Source organism: Epinephelus moara, chromosome 18 (assembly GCF_006386435.1).
Source record: "Epinephelus moara isolate mb chromosome 18, YSFRI_EMoa_1.0, whole genome shotgun sequence".
NCBI classification, from domain to species: Eukaryota; Metazoa; Chordata; class Actinopteri; order Perciformes; family Serranidae; genus Epinephelus; species Epinephelus moara.
The window spans coordinates 10,581,373-10,587,972 of NC_065523.1; the positions used below are offsets into that span (position 1 = coordinate 10,581,373).

At 39.5% G+C, this 6,600-nt stretch overlaps 1 pseudogene; it reads right to left on the reverse strand.

Annotated features, from left to right (window-relative positions):
- LOC126405539 (GTPase IMAP family member 7-like) overlaps positions 1-5,593 on the reverse strand; it is an 8,620-nt pseudogene extending 3,027 nt beyond the window's left edge.
- Positions 5,594-6,600: the final 1,007 nt, after the last annotated feature.

A 6,600-nucleotide genomic window follows, 5' to 3' on the forward strand; every position in this document is an offset into this window, starting at 1 on the left:
TTACATGGCCTGGACGCTGGGCTTCTGCATGATGATTGGATGATCTGTCTGAGGCTGAATCCCTTTTTAATTGACAGCGAAATGAGCGAATCAGCGATCTTGAAATATAAAGCACCACCGGATCTTTCAAGTTTCATTCCATTGTTCTGAGTTGATCTGGAGACTTTTCCAATCCTCTTAGTGACTGTTTCTTTGTTAAAAACGACTAGCGACAAATCTAGCATCTTTTTCTGGTGTTATTGGAGACTGTACTCGTGTTTGGAGACTCTGACTTCTGTCGCTCTGCAGTTACTGTCCCCAACGAGCAGCGGATGCTGCTGTGAGCCCCTCCACCGTCCCAAAGCACACACAGGTGGCCACACTAGCCTGGCGCAGCAGCCCCAGCGTGCGAGCGAGTGAGCTAGCCAGCTGCACATAATGGGAGATAATTTGAATATTGTCGACCGGATTTTGGCAAAGCCATAGATAGTCCTCCTTACGAGGAGAAACTTAGAGTTAAACAGCAGGGCAGATCAACGCCTCAGATTGATTTGGTGCAAAGGGTGGGGAAAAGTAATCTTTGAGGTGTGTTTTGCTGTGGTTCTATGGCATGAGTGTGGTTGAAAAACAGCTTCAATTANTAACCTAGTCCCCAATCTGCATGTCTTTGGACTGTGGGAGGAAGCCGGAGTACCCGGAGAGAACCCACGCTGACACGGACAGAAGGGCTCCCACACCCGGGATCGAACCGGCAACCCTCTTGCTGTGAGGCGACAGTGCTAACCACCACACCACCGTACTGCCCGCCTTCTGCATATGTTTCATTTAAACATTTGCTGATCTCAGCAGGATAAAGAATCTCAGCACAGAAACTTTAACTGTATTCTGACAAAAAAGCAAAGAACCTATGTGCAAAAATGAATAATAAAATAAAACTGAATTGAATATTCACCTACAGCCTAGAATGCTGTTATTTTACATTTAGCCTACTTCAGGTAAGTCCAAATGCCTTCTTATTATTGTCAGACTAGCTACTCAACATTACAAAACAAATATTTGCCACATCTGGGAAAGTCAACAGGCAACAGGCATAGGATATTTACATCTTTTGGTTCTTGAAAAAAAGGCTGTGATTATTTTTCTTTCTTCTCTGGCTTCATCTGGCAGAAAAATCACCAGCTCAGTCATTAGACAGTTGTATATGATCGCTATGGTTACCGCTACAGGCACAGGCACAGCTACCAGCTCCTCTTAGGACCCCGGGTCGAGAATCGTGCCTTATGGTGCGTTACATTTACATTGGAAGTCGGAACTCGGAGCTCCGAACAACGTAACCTCCGAACTGAGCGCTTCCCAGTCCAGTTTAAAAACTGGGAACAACAACTGGAACATGGAATTCGAAAAAAAAAAAAAAAAAAAGGACAGTTAATGAAATGAAACAAAAACCCCAGCGTTTATGCTTGTAGATGCTAGATTTCAATGCTTTTCCGACTTCAAAACTCCGACTTACGATTACAACTGAACGCACCATTAGTCGTAGCACAAACACCGGGTTATCAATGGATCAGCTGTGCAGTGTTATTAACCGAGAATTACGTGGAAAATTGAACATCTTGCTTTCCCAACTCAGCAAGGATCTGCTCCAGCCTTTCCCCTTCTTGAATCGGTGTAATGTGGATTGATCACTGACAAGGCTACTGCCGCTGCCATTTCAACTTTGTGCTGCAATGTAAGTTAGCCTAACTAATGGAATGTTGATCCTCTTTTTTTACCTATGTGTGGGGGGGACGGATCGGGGTCACTATAAATCTGGGGGGGACATATCCCCCTTGTCCCCAGTGCCATCTGCGCGCATGCACCTGGCGTTCTTCCCCCTACACCAAATCCCCACATTTAGAGCAGAGTAGTTGTAACAAAGGTATAAATGGCAAATGCAGTGGAAAAATAGATAACTGACTCAAAAATATGCTTGAGTAAAATATAGAATTAGAGTTTTAAAAATGGAATGTACTTGTTCCTTAAAAACATGAGTTTTAAGCTCATGTACATTACTTTTAATGTGTTACTACCCACCCTTGGTGGCTATATTTATTATTATTACTATTGCACATCTGTTTACCCTCCATAGCCGACACCAATCATTGCATTAATGTATTTCTGTACATCTCCATCTGCCTCTTTATATTACGGACATCGACACAATTCCTTATTCAGATTAGTCATCTATTTGATTCTCTTTGTTTTCATGACTGTACAGCTCTTACTATAAATACATATTGAATTTTTTTTTTGTAAATGTCTTTTTTATTTTTCAGAGAACTTTTTGCTGTACTCAGGGGCGAAAATCCCATTTCATAGTTGGGGGACAATAAACAGTAAAATTTTAGAGAATAATTCCAGGGGGGACAAGGAAAAAAAGTTGTAGCCTGTCTTTTATACAGCATCTTTTACCGCAATTTGACGCTTTAATCTTCTCTCTGTCTCCAGAGACAGAAACTCAATCTCTCTCCTTCTCTCCCTCTTTTTTCTCTGGCTCAGGTGTGTGGAATGGATCCTTCGTCTCTGGCTGGCTGCAGGAGCAAACCGTTGTGGGGGGTTTTTTCCCGTTTTTTTTTACCAGCATTTATCATCACTTTAAAAAATGTTTGAAAGAAAAGTAATTTTTCTTGACCTGTTCATAATAAATTACTTTTTTTGGACTTTAAACATTTATCTCAGCATTGCAAGTTATTGATAACGAGAGTCAAGACTAAAGCCAGCAGCAGCCACATGTAGAAAAGTGGATATACAGTGAATGTCTATACTTATGAGAAATGGCTTAACAACTAAACATTTCCTGCAATTAAACTGGTAAACTGGTTTATAAACAGTGTGCTGTGAGATCTGCCGCTGCGCACCTCACAACCATGCGTAATAGTCGTGCGTAATGACCGCTCCTCGTCGGTTAGACTGCACGTCTTTCATGTTTGTCTCACTGACAGGTGGAGAGCCTACAGACAGGTACCCATTAGCTACGAGCCGCTCCACCACTGACTGCTCTTGTCCTGTCCTCTCCCTCTTCTTTCTCTTCTGTCCTCTCTGACTATCACTAAACTGAGCTTAATCATGAGCTTTGAGCTTAGCAGCGCTGGTAATTGAGTAGGCTTTTGAACAATGCAGGAGAAATGTTGCAGACAGTTTATATTATCAGCCTGGGCCTGGGGCTTGTTGTAACAGTAAATGGGATGTGTTGTAACTTGTGCAAGTTAAACTGTGTCTGTGTGAGTGTACAGTATCTCACATAAGTGAGTACACCCCTCCCATTTTTGCAAATATTTCATTATATCTTTTCATGGGACAACACCATAGAAATGACACTTTGATATAACTTTAAGTAGTCAGTGTACAGCTTGTATAGTAGTATAGATTTACCTTCCTCCATTAACATCTAAATGTACATCTTACCCCGCGATGCGCGATGTGGGTCCAGCCGGGTCCAGCCACACGCAGCTACTGCTGCAAAGTACTAACGGCTGCTAGCCCCGCCCGTTGGAAAGAGTGTGGGATATACCACTACAAGGAATGGGAGGGGGGGACTAAATCTTTTAAGATTTAAATAGCACATTATTGCGCGATTATAATGAGCACCACTTACATTGTGCTTTAAATAATTACTACTACTACTGCATTGTTCAAAAATTATTAATTGTGTCTCAAATTATTCTAGGGGGGGACAGCTTTACTGGAGGGGGGGTCATGTCCCCCCGTCCCCCCCGGGATTTCCGCCCCTGGCTGTACTTGTATTTTTCCTCTACTTGTACCCAAATCACAATGTTTCCATATCCTAAGTAAAACTTATTTGAACACACACTTTGATCTTACCTCACCCCACCCCCATGGTTTTTCTGCCTAAAGCTAACTAAAATGAAATAACCAGTGTTGTCACATCATAAAACAGATCATGTAAGGTCGTGAACAAAAAACACATTTTGTTTTCTAATCTGGAGGATTCTTAAAAAAAAAACCAAAAAACAAAACTAAATTGTTGTGTGGTGGGTAACGGCCATCACTGCATTACTAAATGCTGACCTGCCTACAGACTTGTATTCTTTTTTTTAAATTTTACTTCAGTAATCATAAAGCAGCTCGGTCATGTAATATTTCTCTATATGCTGATGATACTGCTCTCTTTATGTGCTGTAAAGATAAGAGTGTATCTATGTGCAGAGCCACAAAATAAATGAATATTTAAATAGTTTGTTTCATGGTAACAGGACATGTCTTCACCTGTGGAGAACTAAACCTACCCCCTAACCTCTTTCTTTTAAAATAATTTCCATATAGGAAAAATATAATTAGTGCTTCTTTACTTTTTCATTAAATATGAATAGTTTTATAGTGAACAGATTTTTGATTTGACCCACACAGGCATTTATCAAAATCTGTCTTTGAAAGCCCTTACCAAGGTTAATCGGTGGAAAGCTGCTTTTCCTTTAATTGAAAGCCATTCTGACTGTGCCACCTATTTCTTTATTGCTCTGCCAGCACAAGTCATTAAATATTAGTATCAACAACCCAACTGCAGGGTTAGACTAAATTACTCAATATTCCAGAAAACAAGCCACACATTTGATCCAAGTCAAGTTACCGCATGGTTGGGTTGGAAATTCAACCCAGCATTATTTTTTTAGTGTGTAACAATTACCAAAAAACAACAACAGTGCACAGTGCAGGTCCTTAAAGCACACAATTTAGAGAATATAACTGAGTTACAGTAGAAAAAAACCTCATGAGAGTATGTTGCTCACATACCAAAAAGTCAAAGGCAATGGCAAGACATCTAATGAGTTACTTATTAAGAATTTAAAATACATGCAGTTACTTCATAAAATAGCACTGAGTTAAAAGGCAAAGCACACAAAAAAAAATGCAGCAGTACAGTGGAATAATGTTGTCTCTAACTGGTGCAAAGTAGTCCATATTTTACTCTGTATCCTTGATTATTTTTACTGAAATTGTATGTTCTGCAAAATTGTGTCCATATCATCAAGTAAATTCAGTCATTTAAAACATAACTCATTAAGCCATCAATAAAATTAGTTCTATGAGTTCAGGATGATGTAAGTACTGACGTTTTCAATCATTATTCATTTTTTCATTTGCCCTTTTGCACTTCGCACTAGATTTGTCTGAAAATCCTAATCACACAAAATATAAAAATATCTAATTTTTATCACATATTTATATATATATTATTTTGATTTAATCAATGACACACAAATTTTAAGTCAGACTGTAAAAGGTGGAGCTGTTAAAAGTTAAGTTATCAAGACATAAAAAAAATAGATTAACACACAATCTTAAAAAGTAATGATATATAAAGCAATGCAATTATTGCAGATATGAATACATTGTATCCATGTTTTCTTACATGAATATAAGAAAAATTATGTTTCAAAATGTGATTTTTTTTTTAAAAAACATTTGATGTTACTGATATGTAAAAAAGAGTAGAATAAGATGTTGCTCTGCTGGTTTATCAAACACAACCCTGAGTAAGAGTACTATATATGAAATTTGCTTACCAGGTGGTGGAAGTTTGCTGGCCATCTTTGTCTTTTAAAAGCAGCTGATCTGTGATGTCTTGTTGCTGTTGGTGTCTTGGTGTTGAATAGTTTGTCATTTCATCTTTATATATTATAAAGACTGTGTAGTTCCCTCCCCTTAAACACATGTCATCTGTTACCTAGCCAGTTTGAGGAAAGACGGCACAGACAGCCAACCAGTCACAGGCCAGAAACCAAAATGTAGCTGCAAACAGCAAATCAGGGGCAGAGCAAAAGTGCATCAAACAATGTACATTTTCTGCTGGGTTTGACCACTACTTTACCACACATTTAAGTTCTATTTATTGTTATGGTTATGTTATTTATACAGTGGATTTGTATGTACCATTATTTCCTTTCATGTAACAATTCACCAGGGGTGGGAGTAATGCATTACATTTACTCTTGATACTATAACAAAATCGCGGACTTTGGAAGTTTGTGGACTCTTTTGAGTATTTAAAAAAAAATTGGTATTTTACTTTTGTTTAAGTACTTTTTATCACAGGTATTGTACTTTCAAGTCCCATCCGTTACTGAGTGAAGCCAAAAGGCACATGACTTGGTCCTGATTAACTGTGAGAATGGAACAAAAGAAAGGAAATCAATCAGCAGCTGCAACAGAGAAGAAGCTGCAGGTGTGTCTGTAATGGCAGGAGAGCAGAACAAGAGAGAGGTGACAGTCTGCATTTAGCTGACACCCTGGGAAGATTCATCTTGTAATGTGGTCCATGTGGGTAGTAAATGAGCTAAAAAAATGGGGCCCATATGGGATTGTTCAAGGATTCCATAATGGTCCCATGCCAAATGCCTACATGGGTGGTTTTACTCAAGTGGACCCAAGAAAAGATGCCCATTTGGGGCCCATACCCACTTGGTACCCAGGTAGCCATAGCATAACCCATGTGGGACCCACTTGGGTAAACCCACCCATGTGGGCAATTGGCATGGGGCCATTATAGATTTCACCGACCGAGTGTCAGGGAGTGGAGAGAATGTGGAAGAAAAGTTGCACCCGGGCTGTGGCATAGCAGTG